Genomic DNA, 16,915 nt, shown 5'->3' with positions numbered 1-16,915 from the left:
TAGCTCGTGCTGCAGAGACTAATATATTTACATATAAACAGGATTCCTACATGTAAGGATCACATAAGTAAATTTTATACATTATGCTGCAAATGTCATGTAGGAAATATAACTGTCTGATTGATATGCAGAATGTTTGCCAGAACAGTGACAGCCAAAGTAAGTTCAAAGTCACAGAAAATGTTGTCATCAGCCCACTGTAAAAATGTACAATTACTTGCTATTCTCTTTCTGTTTAAAGGTGACTACTACCATCTTTTCCCTAGGCTACTTGTTCACTGTAGCTTATTATCATTACAAAGTAGTATAATGGATTAGCTTTTCCATATTGTGTTCATATTGGGAAGGGCATGTTTTAGACAGCACACTGACAAGGTTTTTGAAAAGGCATTTATTCCTCCACTAAAAATTACCAGGCAGCTTGTTTTCAGAATAAAAATCTCTAAATTGCATGCTTGCAAATTCCTCTTTCCTGATAATTCATTTAATATAAAGAAATCAGAAGGAAGAAGTGAGCAGCATCTAATTAATATCTCCTAATGCTCAACTAATGTCAAGCATGACTCCAATTTATAACTGAACTATATTTTTACATTGAAAAATTCAATTACATTTACTGACAGACTTTGAAATGCCACATTATTTATATTGGCAAACTTTGCAGTCTCTCAGTATATTTATTAACATTCTTTCCACAGAATAAAGCATATATACAATACAGATCACTGCATTCTTCATTTTTTAATCTTTCAAAGTGATATGTACATCTGCTTGAGTAGGATGGCACTGCCTCATTCTAGGAGATCCAAAAGACCAAACAGAGCCAGCAGTTAATTTGCCTTCCCTTTTGATTCTCCAGTCAAAACAAGGTAACCTTGACATTTCCCTCTTTCTCCTCTCCCTCTCCCTCTCTCTCCCTCCCTCTTTTTCATCTTTCTCTCATTCTCTTTCTCTCCTGCTCTCTTTCTGTCACACACACACACACACACACACATCCCCCCACTGCACTCTCAGTGCACACATCAACAATTTTGAGCTGTGAAGAGGTTCAATTGCCACCTTGGTGACTCGCTTGTAATGCACAAATCATTTACTAGGATAGCTTGAGGACATGACAATGACAGAGAGACATCTGTTGGGTGGAGGGGATTAAAAAAAGAGGTTATTCACAGCTGGTAGATTAGCCATGCTCGCCACTAGGCCACCATAGTGTCCTAGTCCTACAGCTTCTTTTTCCTCCTTTCTGCCTGTTCCCTGCTGTCAGCTGCCAAAAGATATCTGTTCTCACCCTTTGCTGAATGAAAAGGTGCTAATGCATGACTTCAGGATATGTCAGAACATACAGTACTTACAAGCGTTTGGAGATGCAGCCAACCTGACCATGGGGGAAAGAAATGAGTAACTAAAGAGTGATTTTCTTGAAAAGGAAAGAATAGGGAAAATAGTCAGGGGGGTGATTTCTTTCTCTAGCTGTACAGGGGAAGAAAAATCATTTTCTTTTATTGAAACTCAGTTGTGCTTCTCCTACAACAACAAAATACCTAATCAAATGTATTTGTTCAACAACTGGCCTGTGTTTTGTTTTGTTTTCCCCACTCTGACAGACTGAAGTTTCAAAATACACAAAAAGTACACAATGGTCTGGAGATTGCTGTTAAAGAGACTAGATTAATTTGAAATGACTTTCTAATATAAATTATTAGAAAAAGATCGAGGGGGGCGTTAAATGAGCTGTGAACAGTCACAGAAAATGGCTACTTGTTCTCTGTTGTGGCTGCTGTACAACACTCGTTCACACACTTCAGATATGTAGTAATCCTCTATCTCATAACACCAGATTTGTGCTGCATACTCACTCACATAAGCTCAGACAGAACTATGTGTTTGCTTTGGGATCGGCACTTCAGCATTGCATTGCACCTCTATATTTTCTGCCCCCAAAGGAGTCAAGATAACATTGGACACTGTTTAAAGGTTTTTAGCATAACCCTGTTTTGCAGGGCTTTAAAAAACTAAGGGGGTGGGGGAGGAATTAAGATTTGCACAGTTCACCTGATAAAAAGCCTACACAGGTTAATTTATTTAGGGTAAGAGGCAAAAATCAGCAATTCTAGGATAGTCAGAGAGCAGGGTGCCCCAGAAAATACTGGTGATTTTTGTAGTGGTGAAAATAAAACAAAACATACTTTTGAATGATAGCCCTGAATTCTAAGGTAAGAAAGTCCTGCAGGTAGGAAGGTCCTGAACACATTTCAAAAGATACATGCACTAAAGAACTCTTTCTTTTCTCTCTCCAGTCTACTGCATAGTCTAAAGGGAAGGCTAGAACTAACCAAGAAGTGCATTAGTCTTATAGAATATACAAACTCAGACACAGATCTAGCCACCTCATAGTTGTGCATGAATTACATCACAAATTGATATTCCTGCAATAATTTGTGGATTCTGTGGTTTGCTGAATGGGAAAAAGAGTATTCTTCCTTCTTGAAAACTGAGAAACACATTTTTCTATAAACAAAGATTTCTTAGTCCACTGGTTTGAAATTCTAGCGAGTGACATTGCCCTCAAGAATAAATTTACATTAACTGTGCTGTGGGAAGTTTGTCTCCCAAATGCATTCAGAAACCAAGAACAATTCTTTGATGTTTGGGGTGAAAAAACTTTATTAAACTAGCAAATTGAAAGAACTAGCAGGAGTCTCATTCAGTGGGAGCCTATATGCAATTTTCACACATCAGCATGTATGTGGAGTGGTCAATGCATACAAATTCACTGCACTCTCCACATTGATTGTGGCTTTTCCAGTCAGCTGATCTTGGGCACATATGGCAGCATCCACTGTTGAGCTTCCTAGGTGTTCCCATGGTAGCTGGTTTTCAATGGTAGCCAGAGTATGAGGGTGCTACTTTGATGGGCATAGTGAGATGATGGATATCAAAGATTTTGCTCTTTATATGAACATCTACGAGTCGTTCTCCCAGATTGACAAGGAACAAGAGCCTTCTTTGTCTTGGTCATGTGTGGTGCCAAGCAGAATTTTTGTTAACTGAAACAATGAAACTTGCAATGCAAGCAACATCAAGCACATTGAAAAAAGAACCATTGGCCACCTATTTATCTTATGCCTGCAGAAGTACATTTTTGCAAGATGTACATTTTGCATATTGACACAGCTTTTAGTGTTATTGTAGTAGAGAATTAGGTAAGGTTTCTTTTTGTCTCTTTCTACAACCTTGCCATGATGCATCATTGATCACATTATTACCGATATGCCCTTCTTTGGAAAATAGGAAACCAGGATGAGTGGCCCAGAAAACCTGAACACCGATGACAATTTTCTCTGCTGAGATATGTATGCATCTCTCTGGGTTATAACCACTGTTCCCTCTAAGCTGTGCGTGTGTGCGCGCGCACATAGATCCTAAACCCCGCGCACCTGGGGAAACACCACATGCACAAAAATTTCCATAGAAGCACAACAATTTGCACAGAAGAAATTTTTTGCACACACGGCCTGTCAAAAATTAGAGGGAACATTGGTTATAAGTGGCTTGTTTTGTTGGATTGTTCCAACACAGGTCAAGTTTTCGTGAGTAGGTCTTCAGCAAGCTGAATAGTGGTGAAGAAGTTATTCCTAACTCTTTCTTCCAGTATTATAACAGGGCTGAACATGAGCTCCACGTTGTCTGAAGATGAACTTCATGACCAATCAAGAGAAACATGGTCTTCCCTCTTGGAGCAACTCTCGACACGACCTGGCACAAACTCATTATCATGTAATACGTTGTCATCACGTGACAACCCAATTTCAGAATTGCAAATAATTTTTACAAGGTCAGAAGCAGAATATTGTGCCAATTTGGTCACCATCTTGAATCATGCAACAAATAAAATCCCCTCAAGAATATTCTAAGTCTGCTGTATTTGGAGCACAATACCTAGACACAGAAAATGTCTCAAGAGCATTAGGCAAAGTAAGCCAGCATCAGTCCACTCTGTGCTGAGGATACCCAACAAGCCTGGATTTGAAGGGACCAACACTCCTGGGGTACCTTCTACCTCAGGGAGACAGAATGCAGCAACCAGTGTAACTGCAATGCATTAATAATTAGCATACACTAACTATTATGATACAAGATACTCTCCTTAGAAGCAAACAGGTGTAGACAGAATTACTAAAAATACAGGATAACAGTGCAACATGTTTGGGGTACAATTGTACCCCACATACTTTTTGATACAGGGAAAAAAACATTTTTCACAGTAAATCATGTTTTTTGATGACTTGTGTACATGTGCACACAATGTTCTAAAATAGCATAGTTGGAGGGCCACTAGTTCATGAGTTATAACAATATGCTTGTTATGATAACAAGTAAAACATTACCCCATGAATGTGGATGAGGGTTAACCCATGGTTCAATTCCTGGAACTTTTGAAAAGACCAGTAAAAAAGATAAATGTTGCCGATAAAGTTATTTTAAAATAATTTATAGGGCAGAGGTCGGCAACCTTCAGCACATGGCCCATCAGGGTAATCCCCTGGCGGGCCGTGAGACATTTTGTTTACATTAACCGTCCACAGGCACAGCCCCCCGCAGCTCCCAGTGGCCGCGGTTCACCATTCCCGGTCACTGGGAGCTGTGCGGGGGTTTGCCTGTGGACTGTCAATGTAAACAAAATGTCTCACAGCCTGCCAGCAGATTACCCTGATGGGCCACGTGCCAAAGGTTGCTGACCTGTCACAGGGTATGACAAGATCCTGGACAACCAAGGATGTTGGTGTTTTTCCATATTTAAAAAGTTTGTCAGGATAAATTGAGAGCCAAATTCAGCCTCACAGCAAGTACATAGGGCACAACTCCGGCTGACTTCACTGGGAATTGTGCCTATTTAACCCAGGGCTTAAGCAGGCCCTGAAATTCCTACTCACCTGCTAAGCTACTCTGCATGTTCACATTAACAGCAGACACACACCCATTTTGTTCACCACATGAGGCTATGTTGTTCTTCCAGAGAGGGTCTCTAGTTTAGAATGATTAAGACAATCTGGACTCTGAAAGCTTCTCTTCATAAGGAAATTGATGGGAGGGAACTATATTATTCGAATTGCCTGTAGTTTGCCTCCGAGTTCCTTTTCTTAATAATCTGCCACAATTCATATTAAAAACAGCATATCTCTTCTGCTCCAACAACAGTTTGCTAATGGTTATAGCAAAGAAGTGCTATGAAGTAAATAAAACAAAACTTTTAAAAGAAATTCTAGGGACTTTCAACTGCACACAATAAGCAGACAAAGAACTTCCTGTACAAATGCAGATGTGTAGATGGGAGTGGTGGGAAAGAAGCAGGAAATAAAACTTTGATCCAAGATTAGGTCTCTTGAAAATTACTGAATCTAATATGAAGCATGGTCTGGGCTGGATTGATAAAAGGAATAAATATTTTTTGTGTGGAATTTTTTACCCATTGCCTTCCTAATATACCTACTGTGACAGGGTCAGGCTAGATGGCTATAGGGGAGTAATTTTTTTTTTTTTGAGTGCAAACATGCATATTTATTTCAAAGTACAGTAGCTGGTGTGACAGGGTCGGGCCAGATGGCTACAGGAGAGTAATTTTTTTGTATTTGCATAACACACTTACAAAACAACAGCATATGCAATGTGTAACACAGCAACCAATCACAATTGTTTTCTTATTAGCTTCAGGGGAGGGAACTGTTCAAGCTTGCCTGGGCCCAGAGCAGGGGGCTTCCTCGACTCTCTTGGTCTTCCACCCTTCCGAGTTACCTGGTGGTCCAGAGCGAGGGGGCTTCATCGACTCTCAAGGTCTGCCACCCCCTCGAGTTACCTGGCGCCAGGCCCGAGTGTCACCAACAATTCCCTCCCCTGAAAGCACCCAATCTACGTGCACCCATGTGTGAAAGGACCCCTCTAAGGTGGTGGTGGTGTCCGCAGCAGCAATGGCTGGGGCTGAGGTCCCTTACTCTCTCCCCCAATCAAAGGGTCAAAACAAAGGGACCCAGACGGGGACACCGAGCAGAGAGCCTCGGACAGCGCCCACCACACCTCAAAGGCATCAAGGGAGTCGGTGGACGCCGCCCAGAGGAACTCCGCCCGGATACGTGAACGGACCGAGGATCGGAAAACGGCCCCACAGTCACAGGAAACTCCATCGGCCAACCTCCTCTCTCTGGTTTTATAGATGGCCGTTTTAGCCAGGGCCAGGATGAGGTTAACTAGGAGATCCCGCGACTTTGTGAGGCCACGGATGGGGAGTGCATAAATAAAAAGGTTAGGGGAAAAATGCAACCAAAAATGTAATAAAAGATTTGTGAGGAACCGGAACAGGGGCTGCAGCCTGGCTCACTCCAAATATATGTGCGCCAGGGTTTTCCTCACACCGCAAAAGGGACAGGTATCTGGGATGGGCTTGAACCGCACCAAGTATGTGCCCATGCTCACAGCTCCGTGAAGGAGCCGCCAACTGATGTCCCCGACGGGCCTTGGAACCAAGGTGGAATATAGGCTGGCCCACCGGGGCTGCTCACCCTCCAAAGGTGGCAGAAGGTCTCGCCACTTTGTGTCGGGGCGGGACACTAGGGTGAGGGCGTGAAGCGTGTGGAGCACGAGCATGTATAGATGTTTCCTTGGCGCGGTTTGGAAGCGTACCGGCTGTAGTTCATGCAGCTGGCTCGCCGTAAAGGGGTGAGGGGGTCGATTGGGTCTACGGGGCAGGGGTCCAATTAAAAGGTCCGGCGGGCCTGGGGTAGAGGGTGGGTGGGGCGTGCCCTCGAGCAGGAACCGATCGAGGTAAGCTCTAGCAACGGGCGGCAAAGCGGCCTTCACCTCCTGAAGTACGTGCCGGGGAGTACGAGGTCTGGAGAGCCCCATGCACCAAGCGAGCGTCAGGGGATCCAGCCAGTTTCCCCGGTCGTAGTCCAGGAGGTCTCCGACTCTCGTGACTTCTGCCAGGATCAAGCTCTGGTGCACCGAGCAGGACTCCACCACCTGCACAAGGAGCTGGGGGTTGTATAGCAGGGGCTCCGCGAGGAGATCTGCCCCCTCGGTGGCCGCGACGGACCTGGTCGTTAAAAACCGTTTCCAAGTCCGGAGGAGGTCCTGGTAGAAGACCGGCAGCCTGGAGAAGTCTCACGGGAGATCTCCCGAACAGAGATAAAAGAGCTGCCGGTCATATCGGAGCCCTCGGATGCGGTGCAGGATGGTGTGTGCCAGTATGCTCCACGCCGAACTGCCTGCATTATAAAGGAGCCTCTGTAGGGCCTGGAGGCGGAAGACGCAGACCTGAGTGTGCAGACACTTCAGGCCCTGTCCTCCTTCCTTCAGGGGTAGATGAAGAACCCCTACAGGGGTCCAGTGCATTCCTGACCAAAAGAACCCCAGAATCGATGTCCAGAGATTGGTCAGGAAACCCGGGGCTGGGACCAGGGTGTTGAGCCGGTACCAGAGCTTGGACAGGACTAGTTGATTAAGCACCAGCGCTCTCTCTCCCATGAAGGGAGAGACATCGGAGTAGTCCCGTCCATTTCCGGAGCCGCTCTATCACCCCGCCCTCTAAATCTTCCCAGTTCTCCAGCACAGAGGGATGCGTGGCAGAAAGGTAAACGCTGAGGTAGAGCAGCAGACCCGCGCTCCACTGGATGGTCTGAAGCACGGGTGGGAGGGAGCTCTCCTGCTGCCAGTCTCCTTCCGCCAAGCCAGAGCTCTTGACCCAGTTGACCTGGGCAGAGGAGGCTGCCAAATAGATGGCCTGGCAAGCCTCCACCCGCGCCAAGTCGCCCGAGTCCTGGACCACGAGGAGCACGTCATCGGCGTATGCCAACAGGACCAGCCGCAGCTCCGGCTCTCGCAGCACCAACCCTGTCAACCTCCTGCGGAGGAGGCAGAGGAAGGGCTCGATCACCAGAGCGTACAGCTGACCCGAGAGGTGGCACCCCTGCTGTACTCGTCGCCTGAAGCTGACCAGTTCAGTCAGGGTCCAGTTGAGCTTAGCCAGACACTCTGCGGAGACGTACAGCACCCGGAGAAAACCCACAAACTGGGGTCCGAAGCCAAACGCTCACACAGTGTTCAGGAGGTACCCATGGTCCACCCTATCAAATGCCTTCTCCTGATCTAGGGACAGGAGGGCGAACGACAGACCATCTCTACGCCCGAGTTCTAAAAGGTCCCGAACCCGAAACAGGTTATCAAAGATACTGCGGTCCGGGACGGTGTAGGTCTGGTCTGGGTGGATCACGTCCGCCAGCACAGACCCTAGCCGTAGCGAGATTGCTTTCGCTACGATTTTGTAGTCCGTGCTGAGGAGCGAGACGGGATGCCAATTTCGTAAATCGCAGAGGTCCCCCTTCTTCGGCAGTAAGGCAAGCACAGCTCACCTGCATGAAAGAGGGAGGACCCCGCTCTGCAGAGACTCGGCCCAGACGGTGACTAGGTCATGGGCCGAGGACGTCCCAAAACACACGGTAGAACTCCACGGTCAGCCCGTCCATGCCTGGAGACTTATTAGTGGGCATACGACGGAGGGCTTCCAAGAACTTGGCCAGAGTGAGAGGCAACTCTAGCCGGTCTCGGTCGCTCGCGCTGACCGTAGGGAGCTCCTCCCAGAGCACTCTGCAAGCGCCAGGGTCGGTCGGATCAAGGGAGAAAAGACTTGCATAGAAGGCTCGGGCCCTCCCGCACATGTCCACAGGTTCCGTGAGGGGGGTGCCGTCTTCTGCCAGGAGGCAGGTGACGTGTTTCTTGGCCCCCCTCGTTTTCTCCAGGGCATAGAAGAAGCGGGAGCCGCAATCCATCTCCCGAAGGAGGCGGATGCGGGATGGAACAAAGGCGCCCCGGGCCCGATGGTCTTCGGGGGCCCGGAGCTCCTCCCACTTCTCCCGGCATGCTCCGCAGAGGAGCGGGTCCTCGGGGCTGGCGGCCAGACACCTCTCCAGCTCTAAGACCTCCCGTTCCAACTGCTCTATCGCCGCATTTCTCCGTTGGCTGGTGCCCCGGGTGTAGTCACAGCAGAAAAGCCTGGCGCGCACCTTCCCCAGGTCCCACCATCGCCGCGCCGAGGGAAAGGCACGCCGCTGCCCTCGCCAGGCCAGCCAGAATTCCCGGAAGGACGTCACGAAGCCCTCATCCTCCAACAGGCTGTTGTTAAAATGCCAGTAGGCCGGCCCCAGCCTCTCCGAACAGAGGGAGGCTGTCACAGTGGCTAGATGATGGTCAGAAAATGGGGCCAGCTGAATGCTGGAGGAGTGGGCTCGTGAGAGATGGAAGCGTGATAAATAAATGAGGTCCAACCAGGAGTGACTCGACCGATGGGCTTCCACCCGGACAAAGGTGAACGTGGAAGTGTCATCCGGGTGGTGGTCGCACCAGATGTCCACTAGGGAGTGATGTTCGACTATCTCCCAGAGGGTGTACGCGGCGGCCGGGCTCTGCTCAGTCCCCGAGCGGTCCTGTTCCTCGAGGGTGGTATTAAAGTCCCCTCCCAGGACCAGGCACTCGTGAGAATCTAAGGTGCCGAGGAAGGCGGACGCCCGCTGGTAGAATTGTAGCCGCTCCGGGCCAGATGTCGGGGCATAGACGTTAACGAGGTTAACCACGAGCCCCTCCATATGGACCCGGAAATGCAGCAGGCGACCCGGCACAGCCTCGGGGACTTCTAGCACCTCGGGCCGCAGGTCGGGGGAGAACAGGGTCGCCACTCCAGCCTGTCGAACTGTGGCATGGCTAAAGTAGACCCTGTCCCCCCACTCCAGCCGTCAACTGTCTTCGGTGGTCGGGTCTGTATGGGTCTCCTGCAGGAAAACCACAGAGTACCCTCCGTCCCGAAGGAAGGAGAGCACCTGGGACCTGCAGAGAGCCATCCTACAACCCCGGGTTTTCAACGTTGCGATGGTGAGAGGTGTCATGGGGAGGGTCGGGGGGGTCCTCACTGGCAAGGACGCTCGCATCTCCCAGCGGGCCGTGCAGCAGTCTGTGACCCATCCCGTAGGTGAGTAGTTGTTCACGGAAGACACGGACCTGCCAGTAGGCCGCGGCATCCTGCTTCCCCGTCCCTTTACTTTCCCCCAAGAGGGCCCTTGTGGCCCGGAGGATTTGAGAAAAGTCCCCCCATCGCTGGAGAGCAAGCTGTACCTTGTTGCGGGAGCCACGGACATCCTCTAAAAACTTCCACAGCTCTCCTCGCAGCTCATGGGGGGGCGAGGCCCTTGGTGCAGCCCTGTGGTCCACTAAAACGGACAAGCAGGGTGCGGACCCCCGACGGGGTGCCTGATGGGCCGGAGCTTCTAGGCCCGCCTAAAGGTCTGGGGTGATAGGGGGCGGTGGAGGGAAAATAGCAGCTCCTAATGGGTCGGGGCAGGAGAATACAAAGGCCGCTCCCTGGGGGTCCTCAGTTGGGAAAGGGAAGGAGACAGCCCAGGGGGCGGCAATGGACATTGCAGGAGGTAAACTGGATAGGGGTAGGGGCAGGGGCAGGGACAGAGGAGAGGTTCTGGGTTTTGGGAGGCAAGCAGCTGGATGGTGGTGCCTCCCGATCAGGCTCAAGGGTTAAGGGGGTGGGGAGGGAGCTCTCAGTGACACTGGGCGCGCGCTCTGTGGTGGATTTAGCGGCCACAGCATCAGGAGGTGGATTATCTTCTGTAGAGCCCCCGCCCGAGAACGAAGTCGATTGCTCCGCACCAATGGGGGGTGCCCCTGGCAACTCGTGCCCCGGCCGCGTGGCGCCGGCTGTCATCTGAGCAGGCTCGGTGGTCGTCAGCGAGGTGCCATCAGTGGCTGGTCAGTGGAGGAGTCCAGGGGCTCCTCGGAGGTGGGAGCGGAAGCAGCAGTTAAGGGGAGGGAGCATGGGGAATAGAGGGGTGGAGTGAAGTCGTCCAGATCGAGATTTGCTGGGAAAAGGTTGTCCTTGCCCTGGGCAACTGGGGTCAGATCTAAGGCCTCGATCTCGAACATGGAGGAGAGGACACTTTCCGCCTCCCCAGGGTTTTCCCCGCCAGCACCTGCCACGACGGTTGCCTCAGGGTTCACGGGGGCTTCGGGTAGCGTCAGGACAGAAGGGGCTTCCTCGAGGGTCTCGGAGGGGAGGGTCTCCCATGGAGGGGAGACACTATCCTCCGGTGCTGCCACGTCTTTCCCGGCTGACACCGGTGGATGGGACGCACTCGTGGGCAAAGCGGAAGGTTTGGCATCAGTGCCCCCCTTCCTGGTCTTCCGGGGGGCCTCCGCCTCGCGTAGATGAGGCGGAGCTCGAGCCTTCTGCTTGCCTCACTTCCACTGGACTAGGGCCCAGCCCTCTATGGCATCATCTCGGGGCTGGTTAGCAGGGGTCATGTCAGGGGGTAAAGGTGATGGCTCAGGGACTTGGGGGGGGGAACGGTGGGGCAGCATAAGGGAGGGAGGATTTTCCCTGGGGCAGCTCTCTCCCATGCCTGGTGGTATCTCTGCCACACCCTCCTCCATAGGCCCCGCTAGATTGTCAGCAGCGAGGGTGGGGCTCTCCCGCTCGTCTGGGCGTTGTAGGGGAGGTGCCCCTTGGGCCTGAGTGGGAGTTGCGGTGGTCCGAAGGGGGGGGGGGGGGGGCGGGTTCGGGTACCAGGCGGCCAGGGGCGTCTGCAATGACGGGGCTGATGTCCTGCCGGGTCTCGGGGATCTCAGGTGCCCCTCCTTGCTGGGCTAAGGGGCAGTCCCTCCGGACATGCCCCGACGCCCGGCAGAGGTAGCACCAGGCTTCCCCCATGGAAAAGTACACCCGGTAACGGGTCCCCTGGTGGGGGACTAGGAAGGACCCCTCGAGCGCCACTCCGTCACGCGCCGCCGACGGCAGTAAAAGTTGCACTTGCCGGCGGAAGAAAAAAATGTGACGGAGGGTGGGGTCCTTGCAGCCCAACGGGAGAGGGCTGATAACAGAAACAGGTTTCCCCAGGGTGGAAAGGGCGGGTAGCAGGGCAGCATTGGGGAGAAAAGGAGGAACAGAGGTCAGGACCAGGCGGACACCCAGGTCCTCTCGCGGCTCTAGGGGGACAGACACCCCCCCTCCCACCGCCAGGCCCCTCTCCACCGCTTCCTGGGCGGCAGCCTCCAATGCTAAGAAGAAAACGACCTTCCCGTACATTTTGGAGGCTGCCACAATGGCCAAGGGCCCCACCACCCTCGCCAATGCCCGCACGTATGTCTCCACATGGGGCGAGGCAGGCACCAGGAGGCATCGGACACCGTGCTTCCTTGTCATGGTGGGAAAGGGGCCCCGGCCGCTATTGATGGTGGCAGAGGCGGTGGGCAGGAGAGATGACGAGGCAGCAGGCGGGGGGGCTGCCGCCACCTGGGCATACGTCCTGGGGGCTGAGGGAGGGACATCCGCAGAGCTGGTGGGGGGCCCGGTGGTTTTAGGCAGCGGGGGAGGACGCCGTGGTCGGTGGCAGGGCTGCAGCAGTTCGGGTGGCCCCTGCCATGGAGGGCCCGGTGGTTTTAGCAGGGCCCTTCCCCTTCTTCTTGCCCTGGCCTTTCCCACCAGCTGGGGGGGCTTCCCTAGAGTCTGGGGAGGTGATGGGCATGGCAGCGGCAGAGGTCACCCCGGTGCCCTCCATTGCCGATGCCCCAGCAGGAGCGGTGGCAGGTGATTAACAGGAGTTGGGGTCAGGTAGAAAGGGACAAGCTGTGGGGTGGACAATTCAGGGCCGGGGGGGTACATGAACCACCGTATGCTTGTCCAGAGAGTCCTGTTTGGTTGGCTGGTGCTTCTGGCCCACGCGGTGGAATCAGGGCGAGCAGCTAAGTCCAGAGGCAGATGTTAAACAGCCAGCAATGATGATGGAGTGGGGGGGGTGAAGATCATAGTGTGGGGGTTGGGAGGACACAGATGGATCAGAGGGCAGCTCCGTGCCACAGCCCCTGTGTCCCTACAAACACAGTCAAGACACAGTCAAGGCCTCCCCCCACACGAGAGCACAGTTCAAAAGTTACTCAGTCTTAGGCCCCCTCCACGGCGATTTGTAAATTCCCTGGGCGGTGTTCCTCCGGTAGACGGTGATTTCTCCTTCTCTCTCTTCCGGGCTTTCTCCGCAGCTGCAACATTCCAGAAATGCCGGAGCAAGTGATAAGAGTCCCTCTCAACCGGAGACAGGTCCACAGACAAACAGCAAGCGGCTGGGTCTGGGGGCTGGGTCCTTCCACTCCCCCGCTCTGGGGAAGTGGGCCGGCAGGCCCCCCCCCTCGGGGTGGGGGGTTCAGCTGGAGCGGCAGCAGCGTCCGAGGGCGGGCGGGGGAGGAGGGGCTAACAGCCGGCTGGCAGCCGGCCAGTACTCTAGCAACAGCAGAGAGAAAAAAAACAAAAACAAAAAGAAAAGAAAGGGGGGAAAGCGTCTGGCCCGGTCGGGGGGGGGGAAGCCGAAAGCAGGGGCAAAAAGCAAGGAAAGCCCAGGCCAGAGGGTAGCAGCAGGAGAGCAGGCTAAGTAGGTCTCCTTTCCCTGGGTAAGGTGACAAGGAAGGCTCCAGAACAATCAGGAACCTTCTGGAGACAATTAAGACAGGCTGATTAGACCACCTGCAGCCAATCAAGAAGCTGCTAGAATCAATTAAGGAAGGCTAATCAGGGCACCTGGGTTTTAAAAAGGAGCTCACTTCAGTTTGTGGTGTGCGTGTGAGGAGCTGGGAGCAAGAGGCACGAGGAGCTGAGAGTGAGAACGCGGACTGTTGGAGGACTGAGGAGTACAAGCATTATCAGACACCAGGAGGAGGGTCCTATAGTGAGGATAAAGAAGGTGTTGGGAGGAGGCCATGGGGAAGTAGCCCAGGGACTTGTAGCTGTTGCACAGCTGTTCCAGGAGGCACTCTAGACAGCTGCATTCCACAGGGCCCTGGGCTGGAACCCGGAGTAGAGGGCGGGCCTGGGTTCCCCCCAAATCCTCCCAACTCCTGGTCAAACACAGGAGGAGTCAACCTGGACTGTGAATTCAGAAAAACGGCCAAGCTGAGGGCTGCCGTGAAGCTCCAAGGTGAGCAAATCCGCCAATAAGCGCAAGACCCACCAAGGTAGAGCAGGAACTTTGTCACACTACTTTAAAAATTGCGTAAGCATTCTAGTGACACGTAGCAAATGTGTATATTTATAGCAAAATGGTACTTCATAAGCATAAAGACAGGTTTCAGAGTAACAGCCGTGTTAGTCTGTATTCGTAAAAAGAAAAGGAGTACTTGTGGCACCTTAGAGACTAACCAGTTTATTTGAGCATGAGCTTTCGTGAGCTACAGCTCACTTCATCGGATGCATAGCATATCGTGGAAACTGCAGAAGACATTATATACACACAGAGACCATGAAACAAAACTTCCTCCCACCCCACTCCCCCGCTGGCAACAGCTTATCTAAAGTGATCTGGCAACAGCCCATCCCCCTTTGAAACCCCTCTTTATAATGCGCATGATAATCAAGGTGGGTCACCTCCAGCACTAATCCAGGTTTTCTCACCCCCCCCCCAAACAGCCCCCCCTTTCCAAAAACCACACACACAAACTCATTCTCCTGCTGGCAACAGCTCATCTTACAATGTGCACAGCAATAATCCAAGTTTAACCAGAACGTCTTGGGGGGGGTTTTGCAGGAAAAAAACAAGGGGAGACAGGCTACCTTGCATAATGACTTAGCCACTCCCAGTCTCTATTCAAGCCCAAATTAATAGTATCCAATTTGCAAATGAATTCCAATTCAGCAGTTTCTCGCTGGAGTCTGGATTTGAAGTTTTTTTGCTTTAAGATAGCGACCCTCATGTCTGTGATTGCGTGACCAGAGAGATTGAAGTGTTCTCCGACTGGTTTATGAATGTTATAATTCTTGACATCTGATTTGTGTCCATTTATTCTTTTACGTAGAGACTGTCCAGTTTGACCAATGTACATGGCAGAGGGGCATTGCTGGCACATGATGGCATATATCACATTGGTGGATGTGCAGGTGAACGAGCCTCTGATAGTGTGGCTGATGTTGTTAGGCCCTGTGATGGTGTCCCCTGAATAGATATGTGGGCACAGTTGGCAACGGGCTTTGTTGCAAGGATAGGTTCCTGGGCTAGTGGTTCTGTTGTGTGGTATGTGGTTGTTGGTGAGTATTCGCTTCAGGTTGGGGGGCTGTCTGTAGGCAAGGACTGGCCTTTCTCCCAAGATTTGTGAGAGTGTTGGGTCATCCTTCAGGATAGGTTGTAGATCCTTAATAATGCGTTGGAGGGGTTTTAGTTGGGGGCTGAAGGTGACGGCTAGTGGCGTTCTGTTATTTTCTTTGTTAGGCCTGTCCTGTAGTAGGTGACTTCTGGGAACTCTTCTGGCTCTATCAATCTGTTTCTTCACTTCCGCAGGTGGGTATTGTAGTTGTAAGAATGCTTGATAGAGATCTTGTAGGTGTTTGTCTCTGTCTGAGGGGTTGGAGCAAATGCGGTTGTATCGCAGAGCTTGGCTGTAGACGATGGATCGTGTGGTGTGGTCAGGGTGAAAGCTGGAGGCATGTAGGTAGGAATAGCGGTCAGTAGGTTTCCGGTATAGGGTGGTGTTGATGTGACCATCGTTTATTAGCACTGTAGTGTCCAGGAAGTGGATCTCTTGTGTGGACTGGACCAGGCTGAGGTTGATGGTGGGATGGAAATTGTTGAAATCATGGTGGAATTCCTCAAGGGCTTCTTTTCCATGGGTCCAGATGATGAAGATGTCATCAATATAGCGCAAGTAAAGTAGGGGCGTTAGGGGACGAGAGCTGAGGAAGCGTTGTTCTAAATCAGCCATAAAAATGTTGGCATACTGTGGGGCCATGCGGGTACCCATAGCAGTGCCGCTGATCTGAAGGTATACATTGTCCCCAAATGTAAAATAGTTATGGGTAAGGACAAAGTCACAAAGTTCAGCCACCAGGTTAGCCGTGACATTATCGGGGATAGTGTTCTTGATGGCTTGTAGTCCATCTTTGTGTGGAATGTTGGTGTAGAGGGCTTCTACATCCATAGTGGCCAGGATGGTGTTATCAGGAAGATCACCAATGGATTGTAGTTTCCTCAGGAAGTCAGTGGTGTCTCGAAGGTAGCTGGGAGTGCTGGTAGCGTAGGGCCTGAGGAGTGAGTCTACATAGCCGGACAATCCTGCTGTCAGGGTGCCAATGCCTGAGATGATGGGGTGCCCAGGATTTCCAGGTTTATGGATCTTGGGTAGTAGATAGAATATCCCAGGTCGGGGTTCCAGGGGTGTGTCTGTGCGGATTTGATCTTGTGCTTTTTCAGGAAGTTTCTTGAGCAAATGCTGTAGATGCTTTTGGTAACTCTCAGTGGGATCAGAGGGTAATGGCTTGTAGAAAGCGGTGTTGGAGAGCTGCCGAGCAGCCTCTTGTTCATATTCCGACCTATTCATGATGACAACAGCACCTCCTTTGTCAGCCTTTTTGATTATGATGTCAGAGTTGTTTCTGAGGCTGTGGATGGCATTGTGTTCTGCACGGCTGAGGTTATGGGGCAAGTGATGCTGCTTTTCCACAATTTCAGCCCGTGCACGTCGGCGGAAACACTCTATGTAGAAGTCCAGTCTGCTGTTTCGACCTTCAGGAGGAGTCCACCTAGAATCCTTCTTTTTGTAATGTTGGTAGGCAGGCCTCTGTGGATCATTATGTTGTTCAGAGGTATTTTGGAAATATTCCTTGAGTCGGAGACGTCGAAAATAGGATTCTAGGTCACCACAGAACTGTATCATGTTCGAGGGGGTGGAGGGGCAGAAGGAGAGACCCCGAGATAGGACAGCTACTTCTGCTGGGCTGAGAGTATAGTTGGATAGATTAACAATATTGCTGGGTGGGTTGAGGGAACCATTGCTGTGGCCCCTTGTAGCCTGTAGTAGTTTAGAAAGTTTAGTGTCCTTTTTCTTTTGTAGA

The 16,915-nt window shown here is 51.3% G+C and overlaps 2 long non-coding RNA genes across 2 annotated transcripts in view; one reads left to right on the top strand and one right to left on the bottom strand.

The window, feature by feature from the left end:
• Nucleotides 1-16,915, bottom strand: part of LOC122465982 — a 366,320-nt gene that overhangs the window by 62,667 nt on the left and 286,738 nt on the right. The window lies entirely within an intron of this gene.
• LOC122465983 lies at nucleotides 3,382-16,856 on the top strand. The gene is made up of 3 exons (XR_006291148.1): nucleotides 3,382-3,540; nucleotides 9,728-9,730; nucleotides 16,846-16,856. It is a non-coding gene; the product is annotated as an uncharacterized LOC122465983 (long non-coding RNA).

The sequence above is a fragment of the Chelonia mydas genome, chromosome 5, assembly GCF_015237465.2.
Source record: "Chelonia mydas isolate rCheMyd1 chromosome 5, rCheMyd1.pri.v2, whole genome shotgun sequence".
Classification (NCBI taxonomy): Eukaryota; Metazoa; Chordata; order Testudines; family Cheloniidae; genus Chelonia; species Chelonia mydas.
This window is presented reverse-complemented; position numbering and strand designations above follow the sequence as displayed.